We start from the raw sequence: 12,211 nt of genomic DNA on the forward strand, positions 1-12,211 counted from the left end.
ACTTCTTCCTATATGTAATGACTTGGTTAGCTCAGGCTGATATAACAAAATACAGACTGGGTGGTTAAACAAACAGCATTTCTTTCTCATGGCTCTGGAGACTGGAAGTCTAAGAGCCTGCAGGAGTAAACTAACTCCTAGAAGAAGTATTGTTAGAGACAATCGCCTACATGTGGGTGTCATCTGGCAGTTAGGATTTTGCCCACAAGCAAGAGTGGAAACAAGTTGGAAAAAGTTCTCTGTACAGAAAGCTAAATTTGCAAGGTCAAGTTCCAGGGTGTGTGTATAGACAGCTCTTTCAGCTAGATTTTTCACATTCATTCACAAAGCTGAGTGTTATTAGCTGCAAACACAAAGTATTTTTAGTGAATGCTACTCATGAAGTAGGAGATGATAGATATACAAGAGCCAGGAGGAGAATAGAAACACTTACTTGAGAAATAGCCTTAATAGTTTGTAAAATGTTATGTTCACAGCCACCCTTGGCAGGTTACAGAACATTTACTAGTAATCATCTTACAGACCAGAAAAGTGAGGTTCAGAAATTTTAAGAAACCCATCCAAGGTCTCTCAGCTAGTAAGGAGTAGATTTCAATTTAGGTTTGTCCCTAAATTGTTCTTATTACTGGATCACGTTGCTTTCACCAAGAACACAAGAAATACTTCTTTCTGAGATGAACAGAGAAAAAAAGGGTGGGCAAGGTTACACAAGGTCAGATACTAGAAGGAAGGGAATTAAAGGAACTCTTCCCTGTTCTTTTGAAGCCATCTGGACTCTAAAGAGTGACTCATGGTTACCTCAAAAGGTCATAGTCATAGGATGACGAGATGCAGAGAAGAGCTTGAGGGGATGGTAAAGCCTGAGACGGACACAGTGTTGAAAGCACTCACACAGGCTCGCAGGGCTGTGCAGTGCAACTGTGGGGAACAAGCAAGGTGAGAGCAGCACCATCAGAGAGCAGGTGAGGAAACAGATATAACAATTTGAACATAGGATAAAGTGCCTGGTTTTGTGGCTTCTGCATACTTGCCCAACTCTACTGTGCCTTGGCATAATAAAATATTGCATAGACTATCAACATGCTTTGGTGAAATGGTAAATTATGAGTATTTTCAAAATTTAAGCATTACAGATGGACTTTAAAAATTATCTTAACTTATGGACACACACACACACACACACACATACTTTTAAGCTCATCTTTTTTTAAAAAGTGATTTGTGGTGGAATAAGCATCCACACAATGGCATTCCTTATCAACAGTGCCCTGGGGAATTAGCACATAGAGGGGACAAAGCCCTCAGAGCTGAGAAGATGCTCAGGAAGATACAGCTGTGCTGAAAAAAATATTGACAGTGACAGAAACAAGAGTGTGGCTGGAAGCTCTCTGATTTTTCTCTTCTTTGTAGGGCAGTCAAAAATTCTATCATGCATGATCAAAATTTTAATTAAATGTGTTTAAATTCTAGTTTAAAACATTGTTTCACTACCCACTGAACACTTTGAATTCTCCATGAAGATAATAATAAATCTCAGTTGCCATACAAATTTCGAATGTGAAATGTGAATAAAAGTAGGTTTTTGTTATCTAGTGAAACTCACTAAATGGATTAGTTGTCAATAACGGTAAGGAGATTATTTGTTTGCTACAGTAAAAAGAAATGAAATTAGGATTTCTTGAGTTATTACAAAGGCCAATCAGTTATTTGTTTTTTAGCCCTGATTTTGTTTACTTCTTTTTTTAAAATATATTTTATTGACTTTTTACAGAGAGGAAGGGAGAGGGGTAGAGAGTTAGAAACATTGATGAGAGAGAAACATCGATCAGCTGCCTCCTGCACACCCCCTACTGGGGATGTGCCTGCAACCAAGGTGCATGCCCTTGACCGGAATAGAACCTGGGACCCTTCAGTCTGCAGGCCGACGTTCTATCCACTGAGCCAAACTGGTTAGGGCTTGTTTACTTTTTTTTGCCAAAATTGCAAGTGAACATTATCATCCATTTTATATATGAAGATACTGAAACACAGAGATAAAGTATTTGTATGAGATCACATAGCCAAGAAAGCAGGAGTAACCAAGGTCTATGGCAATAAAGGCTTTGAATTTTACACCACTCAGTTGCTCTCTCCAATAATACTGGAAGGAGTGCATGATTTCTTTTCTAAACAGGAACTATCAAAATTTAAGCATACTATATATTGAAGGTCGGAAGGTTTTTACAGAGCAATGAAATCTAAAAAATATTAAAATGAATTTTTAGATATTAATCTGGTTTTCTCAAAGAGCTGTAACTTTGTTGTAGACCTTCTGGGAAATATGACATCATGGATTAACCATGTGTGTCTACCAGCATTTGGGCTTCAACTGGAGGTAGTTTCAGAAGAAAGAAATCCTGCAAATGCAATTACTGCTTCTTTGGTCCAGAGGTAGTGTCTTTCTTTCCTTTAACTTCATATGGTGACATCATTCAAATCAGAAATGGAAGAATACTATGCCAAATTTAGAACATACTTGAACTTTGGGACTTCATACCTTAGAAATAAATTCCAGTCTTTAGACGTCAGTTTGAGAACTATAAAAGAACATGACTTCCTTTTTTCCAAGAAAAGTGCCTCCGGGCAGCCTCTTGGACATCGCATTTCCTCCACAAAACCAGACTGCAGTGAGCTAAGCCCTAGCCTATTAAAAACATATGTACCAAGTTGTCCCTGGACTCAACAGCTATGGAAGAAACACACCAATATTCTCATGATAAATGTACTAATCAAGGGATTTCAATACACATCGAACTCAGTTAAAAACTAGTAACGCCTTTCTGACAACATGCATTACCTTCCTCTATTCACCAATTCTAATACTTAGTACTCATGTTAACAAACTTTTTAAACCAAGTCCAAAATTAATTTAAGATAAATCCTTCCCTATGGCAGGTCTTCCAAGAGCAAAACCAACTCAGAACTGGAAAACTAAAACAACTTGAAAATGGGGGGGGGGGGGGGGGGGGGGGCGGGAGGGGGGATCATAAAACCAAATCAATTTGAAGATGGGAAAAAAATCATAGGCACTTCTATGTAGACTTATCTGAAGGATGTGATAGACTGGGATAGTTTTCATGTTAGAAGCAGTTATCAGATTTTATGTTTGTCTTAAAGAAACTTAAATTGATTTACACTTGATAAATAGGGTGAAACACAATAAAAACACAGTAAGAAGTTATAACACTGTTGTATTTCAGCATCAACACTTTAGCAACCCATCAACACATCTGCCAAAGAATTTACACTCTGGTTTTATTCCATGTTATTAGGAACTGATTGTAATTGTTTTCATTTACATTTGAGAACACATGTAATCCTAGAAGACTTAACCTAGAATCTGCATTTTCAGAGGATTTGTAGTGATGATAGCTATTGTTCTCTCTCTATGTTTATGTTTCTTTATTGGACCAGAATAAGGTGATGTATTTACTAAATAGAGACCTGTGGGGAAATTACATACTACCCATCCAAATAGATTTTAATTATACTCTGCCTATTGATGGAATAGTTCCATTTATAAAATTTTGAACATCAAAATCTTTAAATTTGACCAAGCTACCCATTAATTCATTCCTGAAAAAGTAAGTGGCATTTAATTTCCTCAACTACTATATTTTACACTATCAAAAAGCATAAGCATCCCTGGCCAGTAGCTCAGTGGTTAGAGTGTCAGCCCTTGCACTAAAGGGTTGAAGGTTCAATCCCTGGACCCATTCTGGGCACATGTGGGAGGTAACAATGTGTTGCTCACCCATTGATATCTCTCTTTCTCTCTCTCTCTCTCTCTCTCCCCCTCTCTCCCTCCCTCCCTCCCTAAAAAGCAATGGAAAAAATATTCTTGGGTGAGGATTAACAAAACAAAACAAAACAAAATTTAAGCATTAGGTAGTTTCTCAAAATATTGTTCTATGCATAAAGGACAGAGCAGCAGAGTTGATCATCTCACCCAGATTCATACAGACGGGTCTCAGTTGAGAACTATATGCTAAATAGCTGGTACTTAGAGACAAAGTACTCCTAACCTGAGTTTATCCATGATCTGTAGATCTGGAAAAGATTAGTTTTGAAATCCATATTTTTATGTCCCTATTCTCATTCCACCTATTCCTGTATCAGCACCCCCAATTGCAAAGGCATCTTTAACAAACTCTCGAGTTCTGTTCACCTCATAAGGCATCATTTCAGAAGGAATGCAGCCAGCCAGCCACCCGGGTGTATTTCGTCAGCTGTCAAGCATTGGTACAGTTCCAGGTCAGGATTACTTTGTTTTGGCAAAAAGCAGGGAAGCCTCAAGCATGTGGGGGATTTAAAATCAATCTAATCTTTCGTAACAGCATAAACATCCCTTTTACTTTTTTTAAGTGTGCAAATCATAAAGCATGATATTGAAGCAAATATCAAGGCATCAGTAGATTGCTTTCCTCATTGGTGATGTTTTCTTCTTATTGCGGGCACTAATGTCTTTCATTTGATGTGAGTCGTACCTTTCCTCCAGTAGAAGCCAGGAGACTGTAAGAGCAGCAGCTTTTGTCCATTTCTGGGCGCCCTGGCTTTGCAGAGACGGGACTGTGCTACTATGGCATTTAAGGAGGAAAAAAAAAGCTGCTCTACGTTGTGTCAGTCTCACTTGGAATCTATTTTTGAACCGTGTACTATAAGGACATTCCTGTTCACACAGAACCAGTGACTTACCCTCTGGTGGATTCTACCCTTACAGCTGGTTGGCAATAAATAAAGTCAGAGCAGAGAGTGTGTAATTAAAAATTAACTGCATCCAACTGGCCTCACACTGCTTTCACTTGTGCATGCTTGTTTGATTAGGTGCTTTTCAAGTCTTTTTGAATTGTAATGTGAAAGAAAGCCTCTGGTAATCAAAATCTCTAAAAAGGAGGGAGAAGGTTGTCCACCTTGGTTGTCCTCAAATCTTATTTCCTGGATTTTTATTTCTCAACCTTCTTGCAATTTCCTAACTCCAGGGGCAGGGAGGCAGGGTACTAGACTAACGAAAAGCTGCTTCCAGATCAAGAGTCCAGAAGCTCTGATTATCCCACCAATCCTTACCATGCTATGGAAACTTTCCTGACTCTTTAGTTCAGCCTACACAAGGTAGACAGTCTTCAAAGATGTGTTTTAACAGCTGAGAGGAGGGAAGGGAGGGACATAAGATACAAAGATACAAAATAGAAAAGCAATTTAAATACTCAAAAACATTTCTAAAATGGAAATAGGTTATTGCTCCTGCTGAGTGCCCCATTTTAAAGGAGAGATCAGTTTTGAGCACCTTTATTGCACCGTGCCAGGAAGGACTGGCCATCTACCTAGTGCAAGTTGACAACATGGGATTCTTCAAAATGATGATGAGTGAAACTCTATTTTCTAATATGATAGGAATTTGTCCTCACTTGCTGCAGCACTCCTGCCAGAATCACCATTCATGAACTTTTAGAAAGTCTTATTAAGCACTAGGCACAAGTACATCGTTTTACAGCAAAGAGAGGAGGCAGGCTCTCACAGCCATGGCATTGACTGGCATTTCCAGGTGCCTCATCATCCTAAAACAGCTGATAGAATGATGGAGCAGCCTGCTGGAGGCTCAGCTGGAGACAACACTGTTTGTGTTTGTGTTGTAGTCCTAAGGAATTCTGTTTGACCCTCAAATCTACAGCCAATGTATTGTGTTGTGGACACCATAGTAAGAACTGGGAACCATGGGGCAGAAGTAATGGCAGCCCTCACTGAACATGAATAGACCACTAAAAGTGTTTTGCTTCCCATTTCCACAATCTTGCAGGGTTTAAAGGCTAATGTTTACCAAGAGAACAAACACTGTTTCACCAGAGAATACAGTCACACTTCTATCAAATTGTAAGCCAGGACAACTCAACTTGGCCAGGCTGGGCTCCTCATATTACTGAAAAACAGACAGAAAATATAGTTGTACACAGTGCTTTTTGGAGTGTGTAGTATATACACATAGATATGTAAATAAAAGACAGATGCAAGTTTCATATCTATACGTATATAAAATAAATATGCCTTGAAAGAAGAGAGAAATGCATCCACATTAATTCATTTGATTAAATAAAATTTTAAGAATAAAAGACAGTATTTAAATGCATATCATTTCTTCCCCAATGGGTTCTGCCGTTTATTAGCCATTTGACTATTGACAACTTACTTAATCACTTCTTGACTTGATTTCATGACTGTAAAATGGGACAATGGTAGTAGATGATATTTTATGAGATTAAGAAGACTAAGTGACATAATTTACAGAAGGTCATAATTTATGTGAAGAGCTTAGCACCTTTTTTCAAGAAAATACTCAATAAAAATGATCTATTACACTCATATATTTATAGTAATATATTTATGCACATATATACATATCAAACAAAGTGATGAATATAGATAGAGTGACCATTTATCATGAACTTTTTTAGTATTTTATTTTTAAGAAAATCACAGTGGAATTATAAACCTTCTTTAATACTTTTAAATTAAAAATGTATAGTTTAAAAATTATAGGCATGGAAATAACAAATTGTTTTATGCATATATAATTTATTCTCTGGACAATGTCAAGAGGAACAACCAAATATATTGGTGTTTGTAGAAATGAAACTTTAAACCTTCAATATATGCTTAACTGCTTTACAGTCCCCATATTGTCCCCAGAATGATTTCTCATTTTGCTCTTTAGATTCTTAAGTATTGGTAATGATCTTAAAATTATCATTCCTAAATGGTTCTTGAGGTTATACATTTTGGCAACCTTCAGCTTTCCACCACATTTTTCTCATAGTTTTAGAATTTATAGGCCAGAATTTGCTAGGAACACCTTTAGGATTATTTTTTTTTAATGGCTATATGGCTTTTTTAAAGGTGTAGGCTGAAATTGGTACAGATTTTGTTCTAGTAAATCACTCCCCTTGAACGTCATTACTGGGTTGACAACTCCCTCATCCCACCCTTCTAACCCACAGGCTGCCTTGATGTGGGAATTGTAGGACTATAATTAATCTGGAAGCAAACTGAAGTACCATGATCATTTCATGTAATGTTTTTTAGCTGTATAATTCCTCCCACACTGGTGCTCAATCTGTGCATTTTCCAAATATGTTTGCCAAAGAAGAAACACTGAAGAAAATAAACTTGAAATAGACAAGGGAAAGAGAAAGTAAATGAACTTAAAAGTTTAATGGAAACCAAAGTAAGTTAATGGGGTTAGGAATTTCCTTGCTAGTTTTTGGCCAATTATAATTAATCAAGTCAGCTGTTTTTAAGACTGAAAAGGGGTAATTTCCTCTTTTAAAGATTTTTTAGGGCACAGAAACACTGAAAATATTTCAGGACTATTAAAACTAAAAGTAATTTTTGATATTAAATGGTCAAAACACTCATTGGATAGATACAAATATTAAAACTTAGAGGTTTAAAGTGATTTTCCTATACATTGTTAGTAAAATTAAAACTAAATTCTGTTTGAGTGTTATATCTAGGGGTCCACATGATGTACTCTATACCAGATCTATATCTATTATCTTATTTTAGGCATCACTTAATATTTATAATGCTAACTTCAAGGTACATGGATCAATTAACTTCAAAAAGTGGGGGTGTGGGAGGGAAACCCTTATTTGTTGTGGGATGTCAACTAATAAATGCAGTGGGAATGATGGAGGTAGGACTTAGCCACCAAAATAATAATAACTGATCAATACAAGAGTAATTAATGATTGCCAAAACCATTTGGTAAAAGTTTTTTGGGAACAGGATATTTGAACAGCCTCAAGATATCTCCCCAGAGCTTGCTCATTCATGACAAAGGGAGAAAGATGGCAGGCACTACCATAGATCAGTGAGTAGAGTTCACATTCCACAAATGGGACACACGTGTGTCTCCCAGCGTGATGAGCTGAGGGTGCACAACCCAGTAGCCTATCTTCCAACAAACAAATAACAGACACCTGAGTCCACTCATTAGGAGTAATCAGAAATTCACAAATCAGGAGACAGTTTGAAAATATTCCTCAAATATTATAATGTCATGGAAGACAAAGACTGAGGAGTTAGTCCAGAAAAAAAAAGAGATGTGGCAGCCCAATGAAGTGATCAACACCAGATTGCATGTTGACTTCAAAAATAAAGCTGAAAAAAACTTTAATAAAATAATCAGTGAACTATGAATATGGGGTCATTAATGCACACTGGCATTATATCATGATACATTTTTCTGAATCTGATCATTGCATTGTTGGTATGTAAATTGATGGCTTTGTTCTTAGAAGATAGAGGAAGAAGTCTTTAGAGTTGAAGGATTGGTATGTAAGCAATTCACTCTTTAATAATTTGGCAATAATAATAATGAGAATGATCGTATGAAGAAGAGGAAGAGATGATGAAAATTACACATACTACACACACATATATTGAGAGAGCAAAACTAACAACTAGTGAATGTAAATGAAGGAGGCACATTTGCTCATTTTAAAAATTTTGCAACTAGTCTGTAAGTTTGAAAATTCTTTAATAAAGTGCTTCAAAATATTTTTATGACTATAATAAAAATTTAACTAGAAAAGTTCCATTTATACTACTATGAACTGTAATGTCATATAGATGATTTCTGTTCCCTGTATGTCACACCTCACTTGTCACCCTGGTGGAAAGAATTCCTAGAATTATCAAAGGAGTGGATACTGCCATTATTAAATCTGTACTGCATTGGGAGTTGGGATGTGACACTTTTGTTATAGACACTATAAAGTTAGAATGAACATACACTTGGGCAATTTAAATCTAAATCTCTCATTAGCTATTATGATGGTTAACTTTATGAGTCAATTTGGCTGGGCCTGAGTAGTCAAAAATTATTCTGGATGATTCTTAAGGGTGTTTTTGGATGAGATTTACATTTAAATTAGTGAACTTTGAGTAAAATACTATAATATAAGTGTGTGGGTGGGCCCCACCAAACAGTTGAAAAATAGAACAGAAGTCTGACCCACCTTGAACAGGTGGGATTCTCCCACAGACAGCCCTCAGACTTCATCTACAACATTAGCTCCTCCTTGCTCTATGGCAGGTGGCCTTTGGACTCCAATGTAACTCCCCTAGATCTTCAGCCTGCTGCTCTCTTCCATCAGATTTTTTTTGCCTTCTAAGCCTCCACAATCATATGAGCTATAATTCCTTAAAATAAATGTCTTTCCACAAATATGTACATCGTATTGGTTCAATTTCTCTGAAGAAACCTGACCGATATAGCTATCTAAATCACTTGAGGCAGGGCCAAATCAAGGTATCATGATTAAATTTAAAAATGCCCAAAAGTTATCAAAAGAAAGAAGACAAGGGAATGTGGAAAGGACATACAAAAAAGGAATTAAAGTTCAATCTATATATATATAAAAGCCTAAGTGACCATTACGATTGAATGACCAGAATGACTGATCAACCAGTTGCTCTGATGCTCACTGACCACCAGGGGCAGGAGCTCAAAACAGGAGCTGCCCCCTGGTGGTCAGCGTGCTCCCACAGCCAACCTCCCATGGCCAGTCAACCTCCCTCCGAAATTCCCCAATCTGGCAGGCCCCGTTTGGCAGTTAGCAGACCCCCAGGCTCCAGCCAGCAAGCCACCAGGCCCCGGCCAGCAGTCTCCCAGGCCCTGGCTGTCCCAGCCCTGATCAGGACTGGGTGAAATAGCCCCGATAGGTGCTGATCTCTGGCCAGGCCTAGGGACCCCACCCGTGCATGAATATAGTGCACCAGGCCTCTAGTCTATACTAATAAAAGGGTAATATGCTAATTAGACCAGACATCTTCTGGACATCCTTCCTGACAAAGCTGGGCCTGGGAGAAGTCACTTGCCCGTGGTCCCGGGCACCAGTAGCTGTGGCTGTGGCCTGGCAGAAGCTGCCCATCCTTAGTCCTGGGCACCTGCAGCCAGCCTGGGCGGAGCCACCCCCAGTTCCGGGCACCTATGGCCGGCCAGAGAGAGGGAAGCCCAGGTCCCAGGTGAGGGGCCGAGACAGAGGCGGTTAGGGGCCATCAGGCAGGCAGACAGAGGGGTTAGGTGCTATCAGGCAGGTAGGCAAGCAAATGGTTAGGAACCAGTGGTCCTGGATTGCGAAAGGCATGTCGGACTGGCAGTCAGACATCCCCCGAGGGGTCCCAAATTGGAGAGGACCCCCTCCCTCCATGCATGATTTTCATTCACTGGGCCTCTAGTGTTATTATAATACTATTTGTCATATGGAATATTGTCAATAGGTCATTTGATTAAGCCATAACATCCCAAAGACTATCTGTTTTTTAAATTAATATAAAAATATGTGTCCTGATTTTTATTTCTCCAGACAGAGTAATCTTGATCTCAAATAGAGAAAATGATTTACTTATTTATCCAGCCACCTTTTCCTGAGCACTCACATTGCATCAAGTGATATGCTCCATGCTGGTGTCTAAAATGGACATGATCACTGCTTTATTCAAAAATCCATTCCAGTGGGAGATTGAAAATTTGATTAAGCATTAAATAAGATAGGATAAGAATTAAGATAGGAGAGGAATAAATCAGACAGGGTAAAGAACATTGGACAAGACCTAACAAAAAATAAATAAAACAGGCATTTAGAACTATGGGAAATTTGAGTCAAGTGATTTTGAAGAAGTAGGTTCCAATTCTATATATTATAGCTACAGTGCCAGAGCATTATGTCAAAATATATCCTAAGTACAATGAGAAACCATTCAAAGATTTGAGGTAGGCTTGAGAGCAAATATGTGTGATGTGTTTATTTTTTCTTTTGTTTCCCTTGCCCAAGGAGATATATCAGAAAAAAATATTGCTACAAGAAATGTCTGAGATTTTACTGCCTATATTTTCTTCTAAGATTTTTATGGTTTCACAACTTACATTTAAGTTTTTAATCCATTTTGAGCTTATTCTTGTGTATGGTGTAAGTAGGTGGCCTACTTTCATTTTTTTTGCACACATCTGTCAATTTTCCCATCACCATTATTCAAGAGACTACCTTTACCTCATTGTAGTTCTAGCCTCCTTTGTCAAATATTAATTGACCATAAAGGAGTGGGTTTATTTCTGGGCTCTATATTCTGTTCCATTAATCTATGTGTCTGTTTTTATGCCAGTACCATGCTGCTTTGATTCATATGGCTTTAGTATAGTTTGATATCAAATAGTGTGATACTTCCAACTTTGTTCTTTTTTTTCAAGATTGCTTATGACCCAGAATATATTTTTGTTCTGTAAATATATCTAAAGAAACCAAAAACACTGGATTCAAAAGAATATTATGTACCTCAATGCTTATTGCAGCTTTATTTACAACTAGAGGCCCAGTGCATGAAATTTGTGCGGCAGGGGCGGGGGGGGTCCCTCAGCCTGGCCTGCACCCTCTCCAATCCGGGACCCCTTGGGGGATGTCAGACTGCCAGTTTAGGCCCGATCCTGCACCAGCAGTTGGACATCCCTCTCGCAATTCGGGACCGCTGGCCCCCAACTGCTCACCTGCCTGCCTGCCTGATTGCCCCTAACCACTCTGCCTGCCAGCCTGATCACCCCCAACTTCCCCCCTGCCAGTCTGATTGGGATTGGGGGGCCGATTAGGGACAGGGCCAGCCATGGGGAGGTGCTGTGGTCAGTCAGCCAGCCGGCCATGTCCCCGAATGGGGTGGAGGATGCTAATATGGGCCAGAGGCCTGGGGGGGAGCCATGGGTGGTTGGCCAGCCAGCTTTGCCCCTGGTTGGGGTGGGGGAACCGATCTGGAGTGGGGCTGAGCAGGGGGAGGGGCTTCAGGAGATTGGCTGGCCGGCCCTGACCCCTATTTGGGTGGGGGGTGGATCAGAGGCAGGCAGCCACGGAGAGGGGCTGCAGATCTATTGTGGTAGAGCAGGCAGATCGAGGTTGGGGCTGGCCAGGGGGGAAGGGAAGGGGCGTTTGGCCAGCCCGATCACTCTTCTTTTTTTTTGGCAACTTTATGACTTTTATTTGTGGTGCCTGTGCTATGTCTGAAAAATACCTTCTCCCCCTGCCTGGGACAGCATTGGGGAGCAGGCAGCAAAAAATAGAAGACCTCCCTCCCTATTGCCCATGGACCCTATATACAAGCCCATCTGGCCCGGGCTGGCGGGATGCTTGGT

This window comes from Myotis yumanensis, unplaced genomic scaffold, assembly GCF_028538775.1.
Source record: "Myotis yumanensis isolate MYYU_CA2020_CCGP unplaced genomic scaffold, mMyoYum1.0.hap1 SCAF_1, whole genome shotgun sequence".
In the NCBI taxonomy this organism is placed as follows: Eukaryota; Metazoa; Chordata; class Mammalia; order Chiroptera; family Vespertilionidae; genus Myotis; species Myotis yumanensis.